This window comes from Zootoca vivipara, chromosome 10, assembly GCF_965207765.1.
Source record: "Zootoca vivipara chromosome 10, rZooViv2.hap1.1, whole genome shotgun sequence".
NCBI lineage: Eukaryota > Metazoa > Chordata > Lepidosauria > Squamata > Lacertidae > Zootoca > Zootoca vivipara.
Window position 1 is genome coordinate 62,149,720 of NC_142593.1, and position 12,146 is coordinate 62,161,865.

General features: G+C 51.2%; 1 protein-coding gene and 1 long non-coding RNA gene across 2 annotated transcripts in view; one reads left to right on the forward strand and one right to left on the reverse strand.

Annotated features, from left to right (window-relative positions):
- Positions 1-12,146, reverse strand: part of LOC148684498 (maestro heat-like repeat family member 5) — a 439,917-nt gene that overhangs the window by 44,350 nt on the left and 383,421 nt on the right. The gene's annotated exons all lie outside the window — the stretch shown is intronic.
- Positions 8,014-12,146, forward strand: part of LOC148684500 (uncharacterized) — a 40,642-nt gene continuing 36,509 nt past the window's right edge. Inside the window, exon 1 of the long non-coding RNA XR_015946024.1 lies at positions 8,014-8,220. This is a non-coding gene — a long non-coding RNA (uncharacterized LOC148684500). The remainder of the gene's footprint in view (positions 8,221-12,146) is intronic.

The following is a 12,146-nucleotide window of genomic DNA, read 5'->3' on the forward strand; positions in this document are numbered from 1 at the left end:
CACACCACAGCACAGTAATATCCTAAGCTCATGAGGGAAGAATCGTGCTTCTGTGTCAGAGTGTGTGCGTTGGGTGCAGAGTTCAATTCCTGGGGATCTCCAAGTGGGGCTGAGAACAGCTGCTGCCCCCCAAATCCTGGAGAGTCAGTGTCCAAATGCCTCTCTGGGAAAGTGGAAGTGATGCAGAACAAAGGAATGGAAAAACTTCAGCCCCGGGTCAAAAGGATTCGTTCAGAGGCGAGAGCATTTATGTTGCATGAAAATCCCCACTGGTATCTCCAAGGAGGGCTGGGAGAGACCCCCACCATGCCACCTGAAGCTCTGGAGAGCAGCAGCCAGTCAGTGCAGAGGTGGTGGGGCATAGTGGTAAGAGCAGTGTTTCTCAAACTTGGGTCCAGACAACAGCTGGGGACCCAAGTTTGAGACATAATGGATTACAATGTCGGTCTAGGGCCTGGGAGGCTGGGGTTCAAATTCCCATTTGGCCATGAAGCTCACTGGGTGGCCTTGGGCCAATCACTCACTCTCAGCCTGACCTCCCTCGCAGGGCTTTTGTGAAGGCAGAATGGGGAGGAGCGGCAGACCCTAGGAAAAGGGACGGGCCGTTTGTTGTTCTCTCACCTTAGCCTGGGGGCTGATGCCATAGCTGGTGAAGGCATACTGCCAATGTGGCAGTCCCAGGTGGGTGATCAGGAGCCGGTAGTAAGCGGTGAAGGGTTTTGGTAGGGAAATGCCAGTCGAGAGCTCAGTCCGGAAGCCAGATCTCGGAATCCGGGGTGACAACTGGAAGTGAGAAGAGAGACCTATTAGTGCCGCAGGATGAGAAGAACGGACCCCCCCACACACACCTCTCAGGGGTTTTTTAATAAGGAACTTGTCACAGGATGTGCGTTGTGACTACTCTAGAGTAACGAGTAGAGTAACAGGAATCTGCCTAAATCCAAACGCCCCCCATGAGAATGACGGTGGGGAGGCACTCAGAGACGCTGGCGTTCAACATCACCACCCTCTCAGACCCCCCCCCCCATAGTGCTCGGCATGAGCTGGCTAGCGCGCCACGACCCGTCCATCAGCTGGCACCAGAGACGCCTCCTTTCCCTGTTTTCCTTCTCCCCCTTTTCCCCCTCGCTCTCTTCCTCTCCCACGTGTAGCAGGGGCTCTCCTATGCTGCCAGAGCCCCGTCTCCTCCTTTCTCTTTCCTCACTTGACTCTTTCCCCTCCCCGCTGGCACTACTGCTGGTGGAGGAGCTGCTCCTCAGAATGGGAGAGGGCTCTCTGTACGCTTTGCCCCTTACAGAATTCTTGAGGCCTACGGATGACAATCTGGGCCTCGGTGCTTTTTACAATGGGTAAAGGCATTTCCAAGGGAAATTGATCCTCTGAGGCCCTTCTACAGATGCCTCCTCCACGAGAGGTCCGGAGGGTGGCTACATGAGAACAGGCCTTTTCTTCAGTGGCTCCCTGTTCGTGAAAGGCCCTCCCCAGGAAGGCTCGCCTGGCACCTTTGCTACCTATCTTTAGGTGCCAGGTGAAACCGTTCCCCTTCAACCAAGCCTGATCTTCGATACCTTTCTAAATGTGCTGGGTGAGGGGGATGCTTGCTTTTCTTCTTGTTTTTATTATGCATATATATGTTGTTGTTTAGTCGTTTAGTCGTGTCCGACTCTTCGTGACCCCATGGACCAGAGCACGCCAGGCACTCCTGTCTTGCACTGCCTCCCGCAGTTTGGTCAAACTCATGTTCGTAGCTTCGAGAACACTGTCCAACCATCTCGTCCTCTGTCTTCCCCTTCTCCTTGTGCCCTCCATCTTTCCCAACATCAGGGTCTTTTCCAAGGATTATTCTCTTCTCATGAGGTGGCCAAAGTATTGGAGCCTCAGCTTCACGATCTGTCCTTCCAGGGAGCACTCAGGGCTGATTTCCTTCAGAATGGATAGGTTTGATCTTCTAGCAGTCCATGGGACTCTCAAGAGTCTCCTCCAGCACCATAATTCAAAAGCATCAATTCTTCGGCGATCAGCCTTCTTGATGGTCCAGCTCTCACTTCCATACATCACTACTGGGAAAACCATAGCTTTCACTATACAGACCGTTGTCGGCAAGGTGATGTCTCTGCTTTTTAAGATGCTGTCTAGGTTTGTCATTGCTTTTCTCCCAAGAAGCAGGCGTCTTTTAATTTCGTGACTGCTGTCACCATCTGCAGTGATCAAGGAGCCCAAGAAAGTAAAATCTCTCACTGCCTCCATTTCTTCCCCTTCTATTTGCCAGGAGGTGATGGGACCAGTGGCCATGATCTTGGTTTTTTTGATGTTGAGCAGACCATATTTTGCGCTCTCCTCTTTCACCCTCATTAAAAGGTTCTTTAATTCCTCCTCGCTTTCTGCCATCAAGGTTGTGTCATCTGCATATCTGAGGTTGTTGATATTTCTTCCGGCAATCTTAATTCCGGCTTGGGATTCATCTAGTCCAGCCTTTCGCATGATGAATTCTGCATATAAGTTAAATAAGCAGGGAGACAATATACAACCTTGTCGTACTCCTTTCCCAATTTTGAACCAATCAGTTGTTCCATATCCAGTTCTAACTGTAGCTTCTTGTCCCACATAGAGATTTCTCAGGAGACAGATGAGGTGATCAGGCACTCCCATTTCTTTAAGAGCTTGCCATAGTTTGCTGTGGACGACGCAGTCAAAGGCTTTTGCATAGTCAATGAAGCAGAAGTAGACGTTTTTCTGGAACTCTCTAGCTTTCTCCATAATCCAGCGCATGCTTGCTATTTGGTCTCTGGTTCCTCTGCCCTTTCGAAATCCAGCTTGCACTTCTGGGAGTTCTCGGTCCACATGCTGCCTAAGCCTGCCTTGTAGAATTTGAAGCATAACCTTGCTAGCGTGTGAAATGAGCGCAATTGTGCGGTAGTTGGAGCATTCTTTGGCACTGCCCTTCTTTGGAATTGGGATGTAGACTGATCTTCTCCAATCCTCTGGCCATTGCTGAGTTTTCCAAACTTGCTGGCATATTGGGTGTAGCACCTTAATAGCATCATCTTTTAAAATTTTAAATAGTTCAGCTGGAATATCATCACTTCCACTGGCTTTGTTATTAGCAGTGCTTTCTAAGGCCCATTTGACTTCACTCTCCAAGATGTCTGGCTCAAGGTCAGCAACCACACTACCTGGGGTGTACGAGACCTCCATATCTTTCTGGTATAATTCCTCTGTGTATTCCTGCCACCTCTTCTTGATGTCTTCTGCTTCTGTTAGGTCCTTACCACTTTTGTCCTTTATTATGGTAATCTTTGTACGAAATGTTCCTTTCATATCTCCAATTTTCTTGAACAGATCTCTGGTTTTACCCATTCTATTGTTTTCCTCCATTTCTTTGCATTGCTCATTTAAGAAGACCCTCTTGTCTCTCCTTGCTGTTTTTTGGAAATCTGCATTCAGTTTCCTGTATCTTTCCCTATCTCCCTTGCATTTTGCTTGCCTCCTCTCCTCCGCTATTTGTAAGGCCTCGTTGGATAGCCATTTTGCTTTCTTGCATTTCCTTTTCCTTGGGATGGTTTTCGTTGCTGCCTCCTGTATAATGTTACGAGCCTCCATCCATAGTTCTTCAGGCACTCTGTCCACCAAATCTAAATCCTTAAACCTGTTCCTCACTTCCACTGTGTATTCATAAGGGATTTGATTCAGATTGTATCTTACTGGCCCAGTGGTTTTTCCTACTTTCTTCAGTTTAAGCTGGAATTTTGCTATAAGAAGCTGATGATCTGAGTTACAGTCAGCTCCAGGTCTTGTTTTTGCTGACTGTATAGAGCTTCTCCATCTTTGGCTGCAGAGAATATAATCAATCTGATTTCGATGCTGCCCATTTGGTGATATCCATGTGTAGAGTCGTCTCTTGTGTTGTTGGAAGAGAGTGTTTGTGATGACCAGCTTGTTCTCTTGACAGAACTCTATTAGCCTTTGCCCTGCTTCATTTTGAACTCCAAGGCCAAACTTGCCAGTTGTTCCTTTTATCTCTTGATTCCCTACTTTAGCATTCCAATCCCCTGTAATGAGAAGAACATCCTTCTTTGGTGTCATTTCTAGAAGGTGTTGTAGGTCTTCATAGAATTGGTCAATTTCACTTTCTTCAGCACCGGTAGTTGGTGCATAAACTTGGATTACTGTGATGTTAAAAGGTCTGCCTTGGATTCGTATCGAGATCATTCTGTCATTTTTGAGATTGCATCCCATTACAGCTTTTGCCACTCTTTTGTTGACTATGAGGGCCACTCCATTTCTGCTACAGGATTCTTGCCCACAGTAGTAGATATGATAGTCATCCGAACTGAATTCGCCCATTCCCTTCCATTTTAGTTCACTGATGCCCAGGATGTCGATATTTATTCTTGTCATCTCATTTTTGACCACATCCAGCTTACCTCCACTCATGGTTCTTACATTCCAGGTTCCTATGCAATATTTTTCTTTACAGCATCGGACTTTCCTTTCGCTTCCAGGCATATCCGCAACTGAGCGTCCTTTCGGCTTTGGCCCAGCCGCTTCATCAGCTCTGAATCTACTTGTACTTGTCCTCCGCTCTTCCTCAGTAGCATGTTGGACGCCTTCCGACCTGAGGGGCTCATCTTCCAGCGTCATAACTTTTATATGCCTGTTGTCTTTGTCCATGGAGTTTTCTTGGCAGGGATACTGGAGTGGCTTGCCAGTTCCTTCTCCAGGTGGATCACGTTTAGTCAAAACTCTCCACTATGACCTGTCCATCTTGGGTGGCCCTGCATGGCATAGCTCATAGCTTCTCTGAGTTATTCAAGCCCCTTCGCCACGACAAGGCATTGATCCATGAAGGGGATGCATATATATAGAATACGTTCCCCTTCAACCAAGCCTGATCTCTGATACCTTTCTAAATGTGCTGGGTGAGGGGGATTTTTGCTTTTCTTCTTGTTTTTATTATGCATATATATACAATAGACATAGATATCTAGATATAGTAATTTTATGTGGTGAACCGCCCTGAGATCTGTGGATGAAGGGCGGTATACAAATTTCAAAACTATTAACAACAACAACAACAAAGCATAGTTGCTTCAGGAAAACTTCATCACAGGCCATCATAGATGACAGCCTTTTTCAACCTGGTGCCCTCCAGATGTTCTGAACTACAAAGCCCATCACTCTCAGCCAGCACAATGGTATGTTGCTAGGAACAGTAGTCCAAAACATCTCCCCCAAAGACAAAAGGCAACTGGGGTTTGCAGATGGGGTTGATTAAGGAAGACAGCTCTTGGGCTGCTGGTATCACGCAACATACCCGGCTTGGTGTTCTTGTACACAAGGCAGACCTTCCCATTCCCTCTGCACGGGTCCAGCTCAAACACCAGGCTCCACGAATCCAAGTGAGGTTTCTCTGGCTGACCCCTGTTAGCTTTGGGGAGAAAGAAAAGGCTGAGTGAGGCAGGCAGGCATTCTTGTTGGGTGCAGGGCAAGGAATACTCAAGCCATGCAGAGCTCGGGAAGCTGGGTATAAGGACACAGAAACTATCGGTGGGGTAGCAGGTGGGGCGGAGGGGATACAGGTCTCCCATGGACAAAGGGGTGAGGTGGGGCAGTACCTCCTTCATTGTCGGTGTCCTCCAAGTCAGCCAGTGTGGGGGCATTGGGTAAGGCGTAGACGGGTGACGCTCTGACTCAGTGTAGCTAGGAGATGCTGTTGACGGTCATGGAGCCAAGGGGCATCGGGTTGTCTGGAAGAAAGGCAGCCATTACTAGGTTGCTGGCATGAATGGCACCATTCTGTAGGAGCACAGAAGGCTCACAGAACATGGTGCCCTCTGAAGAAGAATCTCAGCTTGCTTGCTTGCTTTTTGCAAAAAGCAAGCGCCTATCTGTCCCGGCAACAAAGATAGGATTGGCAGCACAAGGAGTATTACTGCTGAAATAGGAATCTTTCTTCAGCTGAACAGCTCCCGTTTCATTGCCCACAAAGAACACAACTTAAGCAGAGGAAATGGGTGTGTGGATGCAATTGTTGATCAGAGAATAACGTATTTATTTTGTGTGCATTTCATAGCATTTATATACTGTTTGATTGTGAGAAAAACTCTCAGAGCGGGTATCGATAAACCAATGACATCCTCTCCATTCATTAAAACCGGTAAGCTAAAAACCGGATTAAAATACATGCCATACATTTTTGTTACTGGATAGGGTGCCTGAACAATAATGTTTTTAGCAGGCTCCGAAACGAGCACAGCGAAGGTACCTGCCTGTTGTCAATGAGCAGGGAGTTCTAAAGTGTGGGTGCTGCTGCACTAAAATATTGATTTATTACATATGCAGAATGAGTATTATGGGGTGTTTGTTATGGTGTCAGTTCCGCAGATCAGAACTGTCTTCTGCAATCCCCACTCCAACCAAGTCATTATAGAACTTCAATGTACACCAAGGAAGAAAGAGGTACGGTAGTACCTGAATGGGCTTGTTTTTCCTCCTCTCTCCCCATTTCTATCTATTGACTGAAAGCCTTTGTTGCCATTTTATTCTTGTTCACTGCACTAGTACTTAGCCAAATAAAAAGGTTGAAATGCAAGGCACAGAGTCCAGGTCTGTTGTCAGTGCAGGGCAGTAGTCTCTGCTAAAGACCCCGTTGGGGGAAGGTGGGGCAGGAAGAGAGATGTGCCCCCAGAATATGGTCCTATGGAGTTACTGTAAACTGCTCATCCAGCTCTTTTAAGCTGGAGAAGCCCTGAAGATGTTAGAATCACAGAAGTGCAGAGCTGGAAGGAATCCTAAGGGTCATCTAGCCCAGCCCCCTGAACTGCAGGTGGCCCTGAGGAGGATCAAGCCTGCAAGCTTGGCATTCTCAGCTCTAAGCCACCGAGCTCCCTAGTGCAGACCTGGGATGGCGGGAAGTCTCTCCAAGCCTGGAGGTCTGAGCCTCCATTGCTAGCTCTGCACAGAAGGGAGTCTGGGGTCTGGGGGTCCCTGGGGGAAGGGGAGAGAGAGGCTAGGGAGGCCGAGGAGAATGACCGAGGGCCTGGCGGACAGCAGACCCCCAAGCCGGGAAGCCCCGAGTTCCAGTCTCCGTTCCGAGGGAGCCTTTTGGGGAAGGAAGGAGCAGACGGGCAGCAGCCCTGGGACGAGAAGAGGAAGCAGCCCCGCTCCCTGGACGGAGGCGGCTCTCTGCACATGCTCAGGAACCAGGGCAGCCTTGGCCTTTGTTCATCCTCCCTCCTGAGGTAAAGAGACGGGCCTTACTCCAGCCAGCAGCCCTGGGACTCAGAGAGGAAGCTGCCCCGCTCCCCGGACGGAGGCGGCTCTCTGCACATGCTCAAGAACCAGGGCAGCCTTGCTGGAGTAAGGCCCGTCTCTTTACCTCAGGAGGGAGGATGAACGAGGGCCAAGGCTGGCGTGGTTCCTGAGCATGTGCAGAGAGCCGCCTCCGTCCGGGGAGCGGGGCTGTTTCCTCTTCGAGTCCCAGGGCTGCCTCCATTGCTAGGTCTGCACAGAAGGGAGTCTGGGGTCTGGGGGTCCCTGGGGAAAGGGGAGAGAGAGGCTAGGGAGGCCGACGAGAATGACCGAGGGCCAGGCGGACAGCAGACCCCCAAGCCGGGAAGCCCCGAGTTCCAGTCTCCGTTCCGAGGGAGCCTTCTGGGGAAGGGAGGAGCAGACGGGCAGCAGCCCTGGGACGAGAAGAGGAAGCAGCCCCGCTCCCCGGAGACCGCGCAGCCCTGAGGGCGAGAGAGAGGGGGGAGTGGGAAGGCCTTACTCCGCCATCTTGAAGCAACCTCCAACCGCCAACTCCAACGTCTCTCCGCCCGGCCACGCCCCCCGCGCCCCACTCTCGGCTCCCATTGGCCAACAGGTCCGGGCCTTTGCCCAGATACGGAGTGGTAGGAGCCGGCCAATGGGGAGGACTCGGAACGGGCGGGGGGGGAAGGGAAGAGGAGGAGGAGGAGGAGGAGGAGGAGGAGGATTAGCCGGCTCCCCCATTGCCTTCTGGGAGTCGTAGTGCCTGCTCTCCATTGCGCCCCGTACAGAACGGCCACCGAATAAAACAGAGTACTGCGTTTCCCGCGGCGTGGCTTCTGAGCTACGGGTCGTGAGAAGAGGCAAAAGACGTTCACCTGGCTGGAGAAGGCCCTGCGCGACGTGGCAGCCCCAGCAGCAGCAAGCCCCATCTGGAGAAGCTCACCCTGGGGGTGACTGGCAACCTGGGTAAGGTGTAGGTGTAGGTGGCATCCCTGGTTGGCATGGAAACGGCCAAGGGATGGAGCCGCAAAGAGCCTTCTTCCCTCTTTGTTCATTGCATGGCGCTTCCCCCTCACAACAGCCCTGTGAGGTAGGCCAGGCTGAGAGGCAGAGACTGCCAGCACATCGCCCTGATCTTTCCCTTTCTCTCTCTCACAACAGCCCTGCGAGGGAGGCCAGGCTGAGATGCAGAGACTGCCAGCACATCGCCCTGATCTTTTCCTATGGTTATCATCACAGCAGCCCTTTGAGGTAGGCCAGGCTAAGAGGGAGAGACTGCCAAGAGGGAGAGACTGCCAGTACATCGCCCTGATCTTTTCCTATATTTATCATCACAACAGCCCTGTGAGGTAGGCCCGGCTGACTGACTGCCTCTCCCAAGGTCTCACCCTGTGGAATCCATGGCCAGGTGTGTTTTTATTTGTTTGTCGGGGACTCAGATAGAAATAAGAGCGGCTGAAGACCGACAGGGAGTGAGGAATGGGACAATCCATTGTCCAGGAATGGCCCTACTGCAGCTAGCGAACCAGACAAAGCTGGTGAAAGGCACTGCTAGCTGTGTGACACTTTCCCATAGCTCTTGCTAACATTGGATGAATTTGCAAGTCACAATAAAGTCCCTCGCAGGGCTGTTGTGAGAGAGAAAAAGGGAAAGATCAGGGCGATGTGCTGGCAGTCTCTGCCTCTCAGCCTGGCCTCCCTTGCAGGGCTGTTGTGATGATAAATATAGGAAAAGATCAGGGCGATGTGCTGGCATTCTCTGCCGCTCAGCCTGGCCTACCTCACAGGGCTGTTGCAATACACTGGCACTAGTTCGCCTGTCTTCCCAAGTGATGTGTAAAAATGTTCGGAGACACCGTTGATGGAATCTTTCGAGGAGTTGGCGTTTATAAGTGGTCCATGTTTCACAAGCACACAGTAAGGTTGGTAGTACAATAGCTTTGTAAACAAGCATTTTGGTTTCCCTGCGAATGTCCCGGTCCTCAAACACTCTGCACTTCATTCGGGAGAAAGCCTCACTTGCAGAGCTCAGGCGATGCTGGATTTGGGCATCAATGTTGTCCCTTGTGGAAGGACAACTGCACATGTAGGAGAAGCTGGGGCGGAGCAAGCAGGGAGCGGAAGGGCGGCCTTGGAGGGGGTGTCACTCGGGGGCGCGCCCCTCGCCCCTCCATGGCAGCCTGGGGGGGGGGGGACAAAAAAAGCTGCAGACGCGCCGGCCGAGCAATTGCGAGCCGCACAGGTGCCTGCTGGAGGGGGAGGTGGCACTCGGGGCTGCGCCCCCGCCCCAAGATCGGCGCCTGAGCCTGGACGCTCCGTTTAGAAGTTGCGGGGGGGGGGGCGATCCCCCTCTACCTAGCACACGTGTGCAGCGGCTTCTAAATGGAGGCTAAACGGAGCACCCAGGCTCCAGGCAGGTAGCCCACTGGTGTGGCGGGTGCGCTTGTGCCAGTGGGCTATCTACCTGGAGCCTGGATGCTCCTTTTAGGCTCTGTTTTGAAGTTGCGGGGCCCGCTCATGCATCATTATGTAGCGACGACGCGTCCCCAGGGGCATGGCAATTTGCCGCCCTGGGTGTCGCGGCGCCTCGCTACGCCCCTGAGGATAAGTGATTGACATTTCCCAACGTTACACCGTTGAGTTGAATTTGTGGCGCTGCAGAGGGGTTATTTTGTACTTGTTGGTGCAGCACTTTGGTTTTTGGGATGTTGAGCGATAGGCCATGCTTTTTGTAATCTTCTGCAAAGATATTTAGGATGGTTTGGAGGTCATCCTCTGAGCATGCATATTACTACGTTGTGCTTCATTGACTACGCAGAAGCCTTTGACTGTGTGGACCACAGCAAACTATGGCAAGTTCTTCAAGAAATGGGAGTGCCTGACCACCTTATCTGTCCCCTGAGAAATGTCTATGTGGGACAAGAAGCAACAGTTAGAACTGGACATGAAACAACTGATTGGCCCGAAATTGGGAAAGGAGTACGACAGGGCTGTCTTTGATGCTTTTGAATTATGGTGCTGGAGGAAACCCTTGAGAGTCCCACGGACTGCAAGAAGATCAAACCTATCCATTCTTAAGGAAATCAGCCCTGAGTGCTCACTGGAAGGACAGATCCTGAAGCTGAGGCTCCAATACTTTGGCCACCTCATATACATCGTATGATGCAGGCCTTGCCAAGGGGGACCCACAAGGGACCTGCTCCTGCCTACTCACCTGGGAACGCTGGTGCAGAAGGCAACAAGGGCCGCTGCACCAAGGGTGGCAAGACCACCGGGGGGGCCTGCCTCCTTGTCTGCGCCTCCGCAGAAGGGAGCACCAGCATGGGCAGGTGCTGATGCGGAAGGGAGCACCAGGAAGGTCAGCTGGAAGGGGCTGCTTTCCCCACAGGGCCGCCTCTCCTGCTGTGCCCCACAGAGGACCTGATGCTCTGCAAGAGCCCGGCCCCAGGGAGATCCGGCTGGCCTCCCCCAGAGCCAGGGCCTTTCCGGCCAGGGGAAGACTCTCCCCCAAGAGACAGAGCAGCTCCGCCAGGCCGTGGGGCCGGACCCAGGTGGGCTTTCTTTCCTTTGGACCTTATCAGGAAAGACTCTGGCTCTGGTGGAGGCCAGCCGGATCTCCCTGGGGCCGGGCTCTTGCAGAGCGTCAGGCTTTCAAGAGGGAAAGCAGCCCCTTCCAGCTGACTTTCCTGCCCTCCAGGCCTGGCCCGTCTTACCAGGCCCCTCCCTGGGTTCCATCCGCACAGACTTGGAGTCAAAGGACACAGGTTAGACCGGGTTCAAACGCCTCCTGAAATGGCCTAGATTTCAATGTATAACTTCAGGCCATTTCCTTGCAGGATGGCGTACTTTCTTTAAAAAAAAAATAGAGTGCAGCCACTAGAGGCCATTTCCTTTCTTGCAGGATCCCTTTTGGGTTCCCCTTGGCAAGGCCTGCATCATACGAGGCCAGGGTCTCCCCCCTACCCTACCCCTCCTTTGGAAGAGGCGTGTCACATGGAGCAGGGACTTCCGGGTGGCTGCCCCTGTTCTGCATTGCTGCGGGTCAAACTTTAGGCCTTTTCACTTTCCATTGACTTAGGCGAGCCGTTTCCCTCCTTTCTTGCAATTTAAACCCAAATCTTCCTTCGTTCCACCTAATTCCAACCCATCTATCACACTGTTCCACCAATTGGGGCTCCGTGATCTAGACCAGGCTTCCTCAACCTCGGCCCTCCCGATGTTTTTGGCCTACAACTCCCATGATCCCTAGCTAGCAGGACCTAACTAGCAGGACCAGTGGTCAGGGATGATGGGAATTGTAGTCTCAAAACATCGGGAGGGCCAAGGTTGAGGAAGCCTGATCTAGACAAAGTTGAAAAGAGGGGCCCTAGGGTACGTTCCCAATCCCTCATAGGTATGTTATGCCCAAGGTCCTGTGCCCAACGAATCATAACTGCTTTGACCTCCTCTTCTTTCACTTCCCAATCGAGGAGGAGATTGTACATGTTGGATATAAATTTTCCTTTTGCAATTAGTAATTTCTCTTCCAGTTTGGATATTTATTTAGACAATCCCTTTTGTCTATCCTTACCCAAACATTCATTAATTTGAAAGTATTCGAACCAATCATTTACATACATTTGGATGTCTTCATTTTTTTTAGTTTAATTTGTCCTCTTCTTTTAATAATATTTTGTATGTTGCCCAATGGTTTTCCATATTTTTGTTCCTTTCCACTCATGGCTTCTACTGGTGAGGTCCACCCGGGAGTTTTGGGTTCTAACAGGTCTTTATATTCAACCCATATTTTGTACAATGGTTTTCGAGAGTCAGCAACGCGGGCAGTGTGCCTTAATTGGGAAAACACTCTCATTTCTAGTAGACATGTTCTTTTCCCCCTCCCTGTAATTATT